This window comes from Nannospalax galili, unplaced genomic scaffold (assembly GCF_000622305.1).
Source record: "Nannospalax galili isolate Female #2095 unplaced genomic scaffold, S.galili_v1.0 scaffold611, whole genome shotgun sequence".
Lineage (NCBI taxonomy): Eukaryota > Metazoa > Chordata > Mammalia > Rodentia > Spalacidae > Nannospalax > Nannospalax galili.
The window spans coordinates 1,441,694-1,458,294 of record NW_008330486.1 but is presented as its reverse complement, the minus strand read 5'-3'; the positions used below and the strand labels follow the sequence as shown (position 1 = coordinate 1,458,294).

The window sequence follows — 16,601 nt, the reverse complement described above, 5'->3', positions numbered from 1 at the left end:
ATGGGGCCATTCTTTTCCACTGCTCCTGCCACTTCTATTCCAAGATGGCACCAAAATCCCCTCTCTCCTCAGCTAACTCTTCGCAGTCAATTCTCTGCAGCAGGCCCCTCCCCTTGGAGGAACCAGGCTCCTTGGGACACAGAGGTGGAAGCAGGAGGATCAGAAGTTCAAGGTCATTTACAGCTACATAGTGAATGTGAAACCAGCTTGGAATATATGAGACCTTGTCTCAAGACAAAACAAAACAGAAAATGTGCATGTATCTATACCTAATAAACCAACCGAGGACTTCTAATCATTGGTGTTTTGCCTGTTTTGCTTCCTCACCACGAGGTGAATGGTTTTCCTCTTGCTCTGAAACAAGCTCTCACTATTATATGCCATTATATGTTAAAAGCAATAGGGCTAACTGATCATGGACTAAAACCCCTGAAACCCACAGATTGAGAATTGAAACTCCTGAAACCATGAGACAAGCTAAATTGATTAGCTTAAGCATTTGTTATGGTACTTGAAAGCTAACCAACATAAATGTTTTACAACAATTAAAAAGAATGAACTGCTAAGCTATGGAACAAATGGTTAAATCATATAGACATAATGTTGAAAAACAGAAGTCATCCACAAGTTGGGCATATGCCTATAACCCAAGCACTTGGGAGATAGAGGCAAGAGGAATGAGTTCAAGGAAATCCTTGGCTACATAGTGAGTTCAAGACCAGTCTGAGCTACTTGTCTCAAAACCAAGCAAGAAAATCAACAACAACAAAGCCAGCCACATCATACAAAACAGGCTGCAATGCTCTATGGAGGAAGAAGTCTGAATGATGGCACATTTGGGGTGGAAAAGAAGAGCATTAACTGAACAAAGTCATGGCGGAGGAAGATTTCTGGTTCCAGGCTTTTATCTGTGTGGTGGTTTGTGCACTTTAGTGTATAGACGTTGTATTGCCATTAAAGTATTAAAAGTTAATATGAAGCCTACAGAAGTATAATGATGTTCTATATTTAAGACTTTAAAATTTTTTATTATTTTTGCAGTGCTCATGAACCTCATGAATGCCGCTCAGCCACATCCCCAGCCTCAAAGCCTTTTTTCCAAAAACATGCTCTAATATTTCTTAAAACCATAGACATAATATCGTCAAGTTTAGGAAAAAACTGATAATGAATCTGAAACTCAAAAAATTCCAATTTGAAGATGGTGGAGCCTGACATTCCATTAACACCTCAATTGCTAAAGATCCTTTTCATCTATATACGTCTTATTTACTAGATGGTTACGTTTTGTTTTGTTTTGTTTTGTTTTTGGTTTTTTTTTTTTTTTTTTGAGACAGGGTCTTGGTATGCAGCCCTGGCTTGTCTAAAACACTTTATGCAGACCAGGCTGACCTCAAATTCACAGAGATTTGCTTACCTCTGCCCCCTGAGTGTTGAGATTAAAGTTGTACCATTATGTTCAGTGATGGTTAGTTTCTTAAAGTCATGATCCATCTCCTGAGAATCCCAGGACGTGCTACACAGTGGTATCTCCTTGATTACCTCATTCACTCGTGCAGTAACAATTTCTTTAGTGGTTATGTATAAGGCACTTCCTAGGTCCTTGGCATCTAATGATGGGTAATATAGGACTCAACACATTTCTGTTGTTAGTTCATTGGTAATTATCAGTTACATTTCTGAAAGAGTGTGGTTCTCTCTTCTCTTGAATTCCAAGCATAGGGCATCACAGGTCCTATTAACCATGTTGTATAAACAAGGACATCAAAACACAAAGACTGATTTAAATGACTTGCTGGGGGCCATGCCCTTCTTCACAAACAGAGTGAGGATTCAGACCCCTCCAGCTTCTCCGTTGCACTGAGATGCTAGGGGACTCATTCAGATTGACTGAATTTCATATTTCATTTAAATGCTCTCATTTCGCTGTGGCTGCATCCACCTTCTCTGACTCATATTTCAGGACTCGAAGTCTGAACTGGTTCACTTCCATTTCAAACACTGTCAAGATAAATTAGATACCAAGGGTCCATGTCACCATCTGAGGCAGAACTGCCATTAGCAGAAAACATGTGAGCAGTTTTGTATTTCAATATAGTGTAGATATATTTTCTACCAAAAATGAAAGGGGGAATAATAAAGTTGAATGAATTTTGAATATTAAAAGGCTCAAAATTTGGTTTTCCTATACATCTGCAGGCAAGCAGGAAGGTAGGCAGCAGTAAATATTTTTATCACCTTTCAGTATGTCTACAAACCATTCTGTGGAATAAGATCTGACAGGTTCCTGACTGTGAGCAGAGATAGGGTAACAGCTCTGATGATACATAAACTTGCATCAGATACAAGCTCCATTTTTGCTGTATTCATCCATCCATAGCCTAGCCTGCTCAGCTGACAAGGCATGTTATTAATACAGCATATTGTACCACCAGTGCATTGCCCTACATGGTGTTTATCTTGTTGAAAACTGTAATTGTCTGAAACAATGGCCTCAGTGAAAAGATGTGAAATGTTATGAGCTGTGTAAAGATCAAAATAATTTGTGGTTGTTGGCAAAGAATTTAAATAGGGGCATAGACTTGTGCTACACAGTAAATGCTGTATAGAGTTAATGAGTTGGTCTTGTTTTTAATTTTGATTTCTTTTCTAGTCCCTATACAATAACCTTGAATTCTGAGCCAAGTCTTGTGGAGAGACAAAGTTCCTCCTCCAGAATATAAGTTCCCTTCTTTACCAATGTTTCCCTAGCACATGGCACAGTACTTGGAAGGGAGTGACTATATAATGTTTGTCTAACAAAACTGTGATTATAGGAAGAAACAGGGGGTAGGGAAGGGGCTAGGGGTTTGGCCAAGCCATTATCAGAGTTTCCCTCAGATGTAAAAGAGCAAGAGCCAGTCTTCAAAGAATTGGGACTGGCAGGGAGGGAGCCAGCAAAATGAAAGCAGTCCTCCAGCCGAAGAACTCCCACTCTGGGGAGCCAAAGGGGAGCACCAGGCATAGAGCTGAGGTAGGAGAGGGTGAAGCATGCACTGGGCCCTGTCTCCTCACCCCAAAGGACCCAGGTGTGTCCTCGATTCTTTCAGCCTGGCTCTTGGAGAACAGTGAAAGGGGCTCCAGTGGTCCTCTGATTCTCTTAAGTAGAAGAGTGTGGATGTTGCTTGGGAGCCAGTTGGGGGCTGGAATGAAAGCAAGGGCAAGAAGACAGGTGGAGGGCCAGGCCTGCAGGTGGAGTTGGTTACCTGTGCATTCAGATAGAAAAGAAAGAATTTGAGTGAGGATAGAGCAACTTAGAGACGATAAAGGAGAGTGAAAACTATTTTGAGATAGAGGAAGGGAAAAAAAGAAGATTCTGGAAACTTAAGCCATAGTCACTTTTCCTTAGTTTTATTTCTGGCAAAATTTGATGTTCTTTGGATTATAGCCTTGTCTGTGCTTTCTCTTGGCAGCACAATGAACAGACCATAACTGCCATCATTCCTCTTACAATAATCATTTTAGGAGGGTATGTGAGTAGGAGCTACCCAAGGGGACTCAGTTCTGGAGGACTTCCCTCCAGAAAGAATGGGGGAGGAGGGAGCAAGAAGAGAGGGAAAGGAAGAAGGAGACAGAGAGAAATACATTCCTTTTATGTGCCAAGACATGTTGAAGCCATGTACAGCAAGGAAGGATTGCCATCATCGGAGGAAGGCAAAGCAGAAAGAGGCAATACAACTGGGTCCTGGGTAACATCTGTGAGTTATTGGTGATCACACCAGAGGCTGTCTTCCATACAGCTCATGAGATGATAAAGTTCTTGTTTTGCAAAAGCCATCACTAGTCAGGATTTTTTTGTTGCTGGCACTTTTGTTGGTAATTTGGTCTTTTCTACTAATGTAGAAGGTGAGAACATGTTAGCAATGTGAATGCTTGGGTTCAAAACACTTGAAATCAGGGCTGGAGAGATGGTTCAGTGGTTAAGAGCATTGGCTGCTCTTGCAGAGGCCGGGGGTTTGATTTCCAGCTAACAAGTGTCCCTAACTCCAACTCCAAGGAATCCAATGCCCTCTTCTGACCTCTGTAGGCAATGCATGCACATGGTGCACTTACATACAGGTAGGCAAAATACTCCTACACACAAAATACAAATAAATCAAAAAATAAAACAAAACAACAAAAAGTATTTGAAACAGATATTTCACTTTTCCCCATTTCCTCTATCTCCTTCGCTTTCTCCACCCTCTTGGATTCAGACAAATACAAGGAGACACAAGCCTAGACACAAAAGCCCTTCTCCTTTCCTGAGGGTCTTTAGCCTAGGTTCAAGCTCAATGCAGTTGCCCCTTCTTCCCTAAGGATCTATTCCTTCCCAAGAGGTTCCCCACTTATCCAGTAAATGGGCTTCTGGGGCCTTGCCTCCTCAGTTATATAGATATACATGTCTGAACCCTAATAACAGCTTAGGCTCAAGTGAGGAGCCCACCCACAGGACCATTCTTTCCCTTTACCAAGCTGTGCTTTGCAGCCCTTGTGCAGAAACACTGTAGGCAGAAAATGGAACCGGCTAGAACACAGGGGTAGAAGCTGGCCCAGGCATCGGAAAGGCTCTGAGAACCCAGAACATTTACTAGATTACAGTTTTTATAAACACCACACAGCACCCAATATCAAGCTCTACCTATACGGTTACTCTCAATACATGTGCCGTGAATTGAACTGAACCAGTAAGACTATAGGCAGATGGTCAAGTGGCGTTCATCAATAGACTCTTCCCTTGTCTTTGGACTGTAACACCTTTCCTTCCTAAATACTAAACCTTCAATATTTTCACTGTTATTTGAGTTTGTTTTTATAACACACTTAAAGACAGGATAAGATAGTTTTATTTAACTTGCCAGGAAGAAACACGCCACAAAGAGATGATCTGACTTTGCCACCATCCCAGAGGGCATCATGGCAGAGCTGGGATGGTCCTTTAGTCCCCAGGGCTCTTGGGCTTTTGTTCTGATGTCCCTGTAATTGTTTTGATAGCAATTTCCCCGGTTCTCTCTCACTAGCCTGCTACTCACGCATGTCAATCACATTTGGGCCTAAGGGTCAGCCACTGTCTCAGGAGAACGTAACTCAAAAAGGGAAATAAGGCATAATATAGCATTTCTCCTCCAAGCGTATATGTCAGCTGTGGCCTCATAAATCCGACAACGTAGGAGGAAGTTGCGGGCCTCTCTCCCCAAGTTGCAGAAGAGGCTCTATTATGTGCTCTGACCAGAGTTTAAACCAAGCGAGAAACGCCCCTGTGTGAGGTCTTACTAGAGAACTCGACGTTCTCCCAGTCTCTGAAGCAGCAGCAGGAGATGCTCGTCTTCCTCTTCAAAGATGCCCTACTGCACCTTCATTGTACAACCTCAGGACGCGGAAGCCTGGTGAAGCTTCCCTGCAAACCTTCGGTTCTCCTACACGACCCTTGGCCATCTTTACCCGTTTCACTTTCACTTCAAAGAGCAGAATTTCGGGGACCAAGAGCCCTGAGTCCGGCTCAAACCCTGGAGAAGAGCAGAAGGCTCGCCGGGGATGGCGGGACTCGGACCCCGGCTCGCGCATGCGCCCTGCACCCCCGCCGCGGCCGCGCCCTCCGGGGAAAGCCCCGGGCTAGTCTCTCCCTCACTAGTCGGCGCCGTCGCTGGGAGCCACGCACCGGGCCGGGTACGGCCTCGCGCGGAAGGACAAATAGTCCCGGCGGCGGCCCCTCACCCCTCCGCGACCGCTGGCCCCGCCCGGCCGGGCGACGGCCTCGGGCGGCGGGATGTGTAGGCGAGGCGGAGCCCCGCGGCCGGAGACCCCGTTCCCATCTCGGGCCCCGCGGACCGCGCTCCACAGGGAAGCGTAACCGGCCAGCGCACTCCGGCGGCCGCGCCTGCAGCTGTGGACCCAGCGGAGCGATGGGCGCGGAGGGTGGGCGCCGCGGAGGCCGGGGCGGGGCGGGGCGGAGGTTGGCCGGCCGCTCCTCCCAGCAGGCATCCTCCCGGGACTCGCACCTGCTGCCAGCATCCCTCAGGGTTTCCCTCGGAGTTCTGACGTATAGCCGGGGTAGAGAAAACCCTTCTCAGCATTCGGAAGTGGTGCTTTCTTTCTTTAAGGGAGTTCTGCAGGAGAGTACCGCATGCCTTAGCTCCGGTAGCTGCAGACTGCCTACATTTCTTTCCCCAAGAGGTGGGTCAGAAGTGGGAGCCTTAAATAGAGGGTACCCCCCCACCCCCGCTAAAATGATGGGCATGTTCTAGGGCTTTTAAACGACCAGCAGTGCTCTTGTGATATATTTTCTCTTTTAACCCCATCTCTCATTAATTCGTGAATCAAGGGATGCATCCATCAGTGAATAAAATAGTCTCCGACCTCACGGACTTCATTACAGTTGTACCCTTTGGGGAGACAATACATGTACAGAATCACAGTTTAGTATCAAGTGGTGATAAATGCCCTGAAATAAAACAGGACAGAGAGGGATGCAAGAGGAAATGATGTTCATTTTATATACTTTCATCTAGAAAAGGCTCTCTGAGGAAGTTATGTTTAAAACCAGAGTCTGGATGAAATAAGGTAGAAAGTCAGGCAAAAAAACCAAAACCAAAAACCACATAGGCAGGGTACTTTGCAGGTGGAGGGAAGACTTTAAAGCCAGAGAAAGTCTGATGAGTGTGGTTTAGTGGGAAGCTAGGGACCAATGCAGTGAGCAGAGCAGCTGGAAATGTATAGACCAATGGTGTTATGGTTTCACATTCGCTTATCTTTTCTTTTTGAGACAGGTTCTCTCTGTAACCCCAGCTGGCCTGGAACTGTGTAGATCAGGCTGGCCTCGATCTCAGAGAGATCCCAGTGTAAGGTGTGGGCCACCACGACCAGCCCACGTTGGCTTTTAAGGAGCCTTTTGCTGGCTTTATGCCCTAAGTGTGCAGCCTCTCCTGCCCCCTTCACTCTAGGTCCATTTCATTCTGATGGCCTTTTCCCTTCTCTTGGTCTCTACCAGTAACTACTGGTTTCTGCTTTTCTCTCAATCTCTGATATTCATCTACAACTCGTGCTTCAAATGTTTCTTCTGTGAATATCCTTAGCTTTAACATCATCTTTATTCCTGGTTACCATGGGCTTGATATCTTTATTTCATCGCTATTTCTAGTAAATATCCTACCATCTCTCTGATTGCAACAGGTCAAAAAAAAAATCTCACTATCTTTGCAAAATTTTTACCCTCCTTCTTAATTGATAGATAGCATCCTCACTCTGCCACCTGCACTCCAACACTTGTCATTGTTGACATATTCTTTATTTCTTGTACCCAGACAGTTGTCAGAACCTTTGGTAAATCTTTTAAAACGCCTAATATCAAATTCCATCCTCTATTTCTGCTTCATGGTTTCTGCCTAAGACCTTGAGCATTGCTAGCCAGCATTGGTTCAACAGTCTCTTTATGGACTTTCTGACTTCCTGTTCTCTTTGTTCAATGTAATTTTCCAGAATAAGTGCTCACTTTGAGCATCCCTTTGTGCCCAGATAGCATTATATATTTTCTACTGAATTACATTTAAACTCTTGTGACTGATACTTAGTTTCCTTCTACCTTGTGAGCCACCCTTCAGTCTACCCCCTCAGTTTTGGTTAGGTCTGTTCCACAAGTGCATTCCTATTCTGTTATTACTTTGTATGTGTGTTTATCTACTCCCATGTAACTTAGTATTTGAGTCGGCTGTCACTTTATGGCCATGGCAATGGTGGGAATGTGTACATAAACAAGTAGCCACATTTCAATACAAGAAGTCAGAGAAAGGCTGGGCAGGGCCAGGCTCTGACTTTTATAGGAAGTCTTTCCAGAGAACTAACCAAGGTCCCACTTTAATCCCTTTCAAGCAAGGGCAAACTCTCAGTTGTCCAACAAACCTCTCACTTTGGGGGCTGGAGAGATGGCTCAGCTGTTAAGAACACTGGTTATCCTTGCAGAAGATCCAGGTTCGATTCCCAGCACCCACATGGCAGCTAACAACTGTCTGTAAATCCAGTTCCAGGGGATCCAGTGGCCTCTTCTGTCCTCCACGGGCATTGCATGGTTGCACAACACAGGTGCACTTACCTACATGCAGGCAATACACTCATATGCATAAAATAAAAATAAAATATTTTTTAAAAAAATCCTCTCACTTGGCCTCACCTCTTAAAAAATTCTGTAGCACTTTCTGCGACCAAGTTTCCAATACCTGAACCTTTAGAGGACACACAAACCACATGCAAACCACAGCAGGAATTATTAGCTCATGTCACTGAATCATTCAAGGGTCATGTTAGACAGGGCTTGCTAAAGTTCACATTATGTCACTAAGATTCAGTTTCTCCCTCATATGGTAGCTCTCTATTGTTTGCTTCATTCTGAATCTCCACAAATGAGTAACCCAGCAGCTCTAGAGTCACACCAGTCTCACTACCAGAAAAGATGTCGATTTCTAACCCAGGCACTGTTGCCAAAGAATGAGATGCTTAGATTGATCTAGAGCGATTGACAAACCCATCCTGGGCACAAGTCCATCAGCAATATACAAATAACCCAAGATATGATGTGAAGTATCAGTAGTACAAGTATTAGAGAAGGGTAGATGTGCTTTCAGTGACAGAAAGAGCAGACCCACAAAATACATATCCCTGTTCCTCTTTTGATGTCTCCTGTGTATGCCTCCTTAAGTGTCTATAGCAACATTTTCTGCCACCAAAAATGTACTCACCTTAGATTATGTAAGCCCAGGTAACAGGGTGTCATGGTTTGAATGTGCACTGTCCCCCATAAGCTCAAGTGTTTAAATGTTTGGTCCCTGTTGATGGTAGTGTTTGGGAAAGCTGTGGAGCCTTTAGAAGGTCTCACTGGAGACAGTGAATCACTGAGGACAGGATTGAGACTTTATAGCCAGGCCCCATTTCCTGTTCTCTATCTGCTTCCAAAGTACAGATGCAATATGACAAGTCAGTTTCCTGTTCCAGCCTCTATGCCTTTCCTATCTCTTGCCATGTCTTCTCTGCTGTGATAGACTGTATCCTTCTGCAACTGAAAGGCAAAATAAACCCTTTTCACCCTAAATCGCTTTTGCCATTTTTATCACAGCAACAAGAAAGGAAAGTAAGAGATGATAGCACATATGTTTCTCCATTATACATCAGTGTAGTTCTTCATAGTCACCTAAGGATACTGGACAAAATTACCTACAAAGTGCTAACAATAATAACAGGAGAAAAAATGGCAAATGCAAACTCATCTTTGGAGAGATGGATAAGGCAAATACACAGTGGCCTGTACATCACAGTGTGTATTACATCTTATTGTGTTACTGTTAGACAGTAACACAAGGGTTTCCTAACATGAGAAGGGAGAAAGTTCTTTATCAACCAATCTGGATGCCATATGTTTTATTCTTGGAGGATCTCTCACCTGCTGTTCCTCCAAAGTCACATCTGTAATGGGCACTGGGGAAGACACTCCCCTAGGAGCCATGCCTCTTTAGCATCCTCTTTCCTGATACAGTGGGAACTGAAAAAAAATACTTCCTATGGCAAAAACAGCTAGATTTTATCAAAAAATAGCTGTGATGTCCTTCTGTTGTCTATAACTGTTGCTAAGAAGTAGCTGGTTATTCAGGAACTACATTTCTTAGTGTCAGGATTAATCTTAGTGAAGTCATGATTGTCTCCATTGGAAAATGAATGGAAATGATGTGTCCAATGTGTCCCACTTCTAGCCAGTATGTTTAATAATTAGGGGCTGGCAAGATGGCCCAGTGGGTAAAGGTGATTGCTGCCAAGCTTGACGACCTGATTTTGATCCCTGTAACTCCCTTCAAACATCTGAGCTACTTGTTATAGAGGCTATGTTGAAGGTAAGTAAAGTAGCCTTTGCTGTCTAGATTTAGTGTATTTTTTGCAATAGTTTCTTTTAGTTGTTAGTAAGATTCCAGTATATTTGTGTCTGACCAGTTCCATATTGGGAAAACCCAAAAGCCGTTTGTTTAAAAGTTGCAGTCTTGAATCTAGATGCAAATATTGGTATTGTTGACTTTTAGCAACAGGCCTTGGTTATCTCCTAGTTTACTGGTCTTTTTTGCTTTCTGCCTGAGAACAATTCTCTTAGGGCTTTTGCAATCCTTTAAGGCCTCAGATTTTTGACATGTCATTTTTATTTCACTTTATAAGCAAAAATAGTCACTCATTACAAAGTGATTTCTGCTGTAGGTATATCAAACTTAATCTCAAATTTAACTCTCTCACAGTATCTTATTAAAAGCTAACAAGTAATGCTTGATGTCTTAGAGATGCTAACATTTCAGTAACAAGTCCTTTTATATTTAAATCTTGATAGCATCTGCTACGAATCCCAGTATACTGTAAGTACTGGTTTAGCTTACTGATTTGCTATTGAAGTCCTTGCCCAGTATAGATTAGGTCTCATCTGAATCAACTGGTTCAACAGTGTTGGATCTTTCTCCTACCAATCCCCACTTCTGGTACTGACTTATGACTTGTTAGAGATATCTTAATTGCAAGTGACAAAATGAAAATACAGTGTGAACTGGGGAGAAGGAGGAGGAGGAGGAATACTTTGGTAAGTGGCTCACATAACAAAAAAAATATCTAGTGATATATTTAGCTTAAGCCATAGCTTGCTCTGAGGGCTTAAGCAATGTCATTAGAATTTTGTTTCTTCATCTCTTGGCACTGTGTTCTGAGTTGGCTTCCTTCTTGGGCTCCATATGGTGACTCCTGGTAGCTCTAGTTCACATAGTCCTTACTGTTAGCAATGTCAGTGGAAGAGTTCATACCTCTTTCCCACATGTGCCAGTAATAGTCTTCTTACATTGTGCTGACTCTGATTAGGACACATAACCAGAAAATTCCAGTATACTGGGCCTGATTCACATGGCTACTCATGTTGAGAGAGTACTCAACAGTCTCTAAAGGACATTAAGAGTAGTAAGAGACAAGTCAGGTTATGATTATCAGGAAAAAGACAAATAGATGCTGAGTGACAAAAAAACCAAAATAAGATCAGATATGTCTCATTAGATACCAGTGCATAATGTTTCCTAACGTGTTGGCTTGCTCTCCTTCAGTGGACTTTTAATGTCTAAGGAGAAGGATCATGTATTGTAATAGTGCCAACCCAGAGGGCAGTCCTTAGATACTGGTTGACTGATGGCCTCTTATATTACTAAAAATGGCACAGTAATGGAAGATAAAGATAGCCTAATAAAGGGACAGTTTACAGAGGTGTGAGAATGGCTAAAGTGACCAAAAAGGAATGGTGAAGCACTGGGAGGCATAAAGCCTAAAGGAGCAGGGAAGGGAGATTTTAGTGGAACCCAGTAGGGTCTGCAGCCCAGAAGGGGAAGCCTGACAAAGCTTGTGCTTTCATAGAGAAATGGAGCCAAATGCCAAATGTGATCCAGCAAAGGACTGGGGAACAAACATTTTTCTTCTTTTTCTTCAATCCTCACAACTGCTATTGGTACCTCTTACAGGCTAAACTCTACCAAAAACCAGAGAGCTTGGGTGATATACTCTGTAGAATCTCAAATCCAGGATAAAACAAGACAAATAGGACAAAAGGTGGACCTGAAGGAGCAAGTGGAAAATGACTAGTACATCCCTATCTTGTTCCAGAGAGCAAGCCTAAATATAAACAATTCTTATTGTGCACTTATGATGAAGAGTGGATTTATCTGGAAAATACAGTTTTACTATTCTCAATAAATTTGTTAAGTATATAACTCATATGCTTTAATTTTATTAGCATTTTAAGATTTAACATTCATGAATTCACAAATCAGAAGTCTTTCGTGAGCCCATGTAGTTAAAAACCTATCATCAGTGTATTAATATGAAACTCCTCAAGAATGTTATACCTGGCAATCCATCAGAAAGCACTAGCATAGCACTTGTCAAGTAGTGACAAATTTGATAAATGTTTGATGATTTGAGGAATGATTAAATGAATAAATTAAAGTGTTTGGAGCCAGGAGTCTATGGAAAGAAACTAGTGGCATTTTCCTCACTAGAGTTTGATGCTCATTGTACAGTATCTACCAGTCCTGTCTCTTGAAGTCTGACACTGGCATCTTAGCTATTGATTGAGGTCTTATCTCTTATAGAAAATGGAACTGCAATACACTGTCAATCTTTAGAAGTAAAATGTTCCATAATTAAATGTCAGGCTAATAAATTCACCTGAAGTCCATTTCAGTTAAGGGACCATTATATTATAAATCCAAAATGGATTTCCTCATGGATCTATCATTCAAGTATAAGAAAACTGAATATACTTGCCTCATTATATAAGCTGGTATTATAATGTGTCAGTCCAAACTGTTTTTCTAGCATTTATATTGTAGTGAAGCAAAAAAGCACATGTTCCTGTTCTTTGGCAATCCTCCATCTATGAGCCTGTGCTCGCATACATATCACTAGTCATTTATTCATACAAGAAACACTACAGTGTAGGTACTTCATGCCACATATAATCCCTGCTCTCATATTGCTTACTGTCTACAGCAATGCTTGTCAGAGTTAAAAGAGACCATGAATTGCCTGAGGATCTGTGAAAATGAAGATCCTAATTCACAAAGCCTGGAATGGTCCCCCGAGTACATTTCTAACCATGTTCTGGGTGATGGTGATGCTGGTTCACGGACCACACTTGGTGAGCAAGGATGGATTTATTTAACCCTCACAACAGCCTCATACATATTGGGCTTTTGTTTTGCTGTTTCTTTCTTTCTTTCTTTTTCTTGCGCTTACTCTGTGCAAAACATTGTGCTATGCATTGTGGATACACGCCATTTTGGAAACTCATTACACAGCATGAGAAAGTACTTTAACACACGGTTATGACTGTGATTCTATTTACATGAAATACCCAGAAAAGGCAAATTTATCATGACAAAAATTAGGTGGTTGGTTACTTGAGCTAGAGAGGGGTTCAGGGATTAACAGTAAATGGTTGTCCTATTGACTTATAATAATGGTGTTTTTATTTTTAAATATTTTTAAATATTTTATTTATGTATTGCCCGCATGTATGTGAGTGCACCCGTGTTGTGCCGTGCTGCAGAGGTCAGAAGAGGGCTTAGGATTCCCCTGGAACTAGAGTTAAGGACAGTTTGTAGCCACCATGTGGGTGCTGGGAATTGAATCTGGGTCCTCTGCAAGAGCAGTCAGTGCTCTTAACCACTGAGCCGTCTCTCCAGCCCCTGTTTTTGTTTTTTGAGACAGGGTCTCTCTATAGCCCCAGCTGGCCTGGAACTCACTATGTAGACCAGGCTGGCCTCAAACTAATAGAGATCCCCATGCCTCTGCCTCCCAAGTGCTGGGATCAAAGGCATGCACCACCACACCCAGTGATAATGTTTTTTAAACCAGATTATGAAAATGGGCTGCACAACCCGATAAATGAACTAAGATTTATTGAAATGGATATTTTTTATGATATGTAAACTATATCCCAATAAACTTGCAAAACCCAAGTAATTATGATATAATGTGAGCAAATGTTCAATAATAGAAATGTGTAGTTCCCAAGCCGGGCATGGTGGCTCACGCCTTTAAGCCCAGCACTTGGGAGGCAGAGGCAGGCCAATCTCTGTGAGTTCAAAGCCAGCCTGGTCTACATAACAAATTCCAGGGCAGCTGGAGGCTACAGGGAGACCCTGTCTCAAAAAGACCAAAAATTAAAAACAAAGAAAAAAAAGAAGGAGGAGGAGGAGGAGGAGGAGGAGGAAGAGGAGGAGGAGGAGGAGAAATGTGGTCTTAGTTTTTTTGGACAATCAAGGAAATGGAGCTCATAGAAGCTGATTTGCCCAAAGTCACATAAGTAGTAATAACATAAATCTAGTTCTATGGAGGCAAAAGACAAATCAAAAAGCCTCTTTTCCAGTTAGGCATAGAGTGCACATGGCTTTAATTCCAGCACTCTGGAGGCAAAGGCAGACAGATATTTGTAAGACCAAGTCCAGCCTAGTCTACATAGCAAGCTCCAGGCTAGCTGGGACTACAGGGAGACCCTGTCTCAAAAAAATAAAAAATAAAAAATAAACAAACAAACAAAACTTCTTTGACAATGAGAGGTATGCTGGAAACTTGATCCCCTTTGACCAAGAAGAGGTTGTTTTTCTGGGAATTGGTCCCCATCCCCAGTGACAAGCTGAGCCTGAGCATAAACCAGGTTCAAAGCTGGGCAGCTAAGAGCAGTGCCCCCAAACTGTGAGCTGAGGGAGCTTAGTGAGAGGATCGCTATGACCAGTACTGCTGAACGTAAAGCATTCTGCCCCATAATCCAACACCACCTCTGCCCTGCAAACTCCCTGGGGCACAGTGGCACTGCTGCAAGAGAGAAGACTGACTGCCATTGCTTCTTCCTTTGTGTTACTAGTTCCTGACTTGAGACCGTGCCAGTGCTCTGGACTAGTGGAGGGTAGACTGTGCACTTAAGCCCAGGCTGCAAGAGAGGATGGTGAAGTACCTGATGTACAATGTTTACCAATTTCTTTCAAGACTCAGAGAATTCAGGTGCTGGATAACCAACAAAACCAACAAATAAAATCCCTCCACCCTCAAAACTGGTGTCTACTACAGCCATTCACAGGCAGAGCTGAAGCATCAGCACAAACTGAGAGCCTTGGAGACTCAGGGCTGCGGACAGCTCAGTCTGTAAAATGCTATCTTGCAGGCATGAAGACCTGAGTTCCATCTCCAGACCTCACACTAAAGAACAAACAAAAATTCAGGGATGGTGGTATATGCATGTAACTCCAGCCCTAGTCAGGCAGATCCCTGTGACTCTGTATCCAGCCAGCCTAGACTGCTTGGTGAGTTCCAGGTCAGTGAGAGACCCAGTCTCAAACAAAAACAAAAACCACACAAAGGATGGGGTGGCTGGAGAAATGGCTCAGCAGTTAAGAACACTTGCCTCTCTTAGGGGCCCAGGTTTGGTTCCCAGCCCCTGAGGATGGCTCACAACTGCCTGTAACTACAGTTCCAGGAGATTCAACAACCTGTTCTTGCCTCTATGGGCACCAGGAACACATGTGGTACACATACAGACATGCAGATAAACACACATAAATGCACATAAAATAAAACAAAACAAAATAAATAGACTAGAATAGAGAAATCCAAAACAAACAAACAGAAACTCAAGGGGACAACCTCTCAGCCATGATACCCAAGGTTGACCTGTGGCCACCACATGCACATGCCTGTGTGTGCCTACACAAACACTAACACACAAGGAAAGAAATGCAGAATCTGGGGTCCTGTTCAGATCTTAGCAGCATGACTGGCTTGCTAACAGTCAAGTGATTTATATGCATGTTTGAGAACTGTTTTTCTGTTACATAACATGCAGTTGTTTTAAACTTTCTACCGTAGTCACCCTTATGTTCTCACCCTAGAATTTGCTATATTTAATGAAGGAAATCTGGTTAAATTTGAGATAAACAACAATTTTTTTTTAGAACAAGAATGTTCCTTAAGGTATTTAGGTCATGCTTATACCAAAATTTATTTTTTGCTTTTTTGAGTCTCGAACTTAAGTCGGCATCCTGTATTTTATCTGATAGCCATATTCATCCACACATGCTCTCCCCACAGTTAAAAAAAAATGGAAAAAAAGAAAGGGATGTTAAATTGGTCACAAGAATGTTTTGATACCAGTGTACTGTTTTGGCCTGGAGAATTCTAAGTCTACCAGACAAACAATGGAAAGTGCAGATTCAAGCTTACTCAGAATTCTGCTTAAGTATTTCATGCTTGTGATTCCCCTTAGTTTGAAGGATCAGTGAGTTAATTTTGAGTGTGCATGTGCATGTGTATGTATGCAACTGGTGTGTGTGTGCATTCTGTGTGTTCTCTCTCTTTCTCTCTCTGTATGTGTGCATGTGTGCATGTGCTCATGTGTATGTATGCATCTGGTGTGTGCATTCTGTGTGTTCTCTCTCTGTGTGTACATGTGTGTATGTGTACACATATGAAGGCCAGAGAACAGCCCCAGGGGTTGTTCCTGAGGTGCTGTCTACTATTCTTTTCTTTGAAACAGGGTCTCTCAATGACCCGAGGCTTACCAAGTAGACTACGCTGGCTGGCCAGCAAGCCCAGGGATCTGTCTCCACTTTCCCAGTGCTGAGATTACAGTCACACTAGGCTTCTTTATATCAGTTCTGGGGCTCAAACTCAGGTCCTTAAGTTTGCAAGGCAGGCACTTTTACTGACTAAGCTCCCTTTAGCCCAGGTTTTTAAATATATATATACATAATAAAATTGGAATGATATAGAGATGATTAGCATGTCTCCTGCACATGAACAACATGCAAGTTCATGAAGTTTTCCGTATATTTTGTGTGGGTCACACTCTTTTGTTTTGTAGGAGAGAGGGTAATCATTATTGTCCCAGCTCCCTCTCTAGTTTTCTATTTGCAGTTGCTTGAATTAAAAAAATGATCCTTTCCTGGAACAAAATAAATAAAATATACCTATAAATCACAGCTAGTTTAAAGGGTTTTGATCAATAGCCCGTTTATCTCACAGAACCTAATCACATA

General features: G+C 42.6%; 1 pseudogene; it reads left to right on the top strand.

Annotated features, from left to right (window-relative positions):
- The first annotated feature begins 16,299 nt into the window (after positions 1-16,299).
- Positions 16,300-16,397, top strand: LOC115072871 (annotated as a pseudogene).
- The last annotated feature ends 204 nt before the right edge of the window (positions 16,398-16,601 follow it).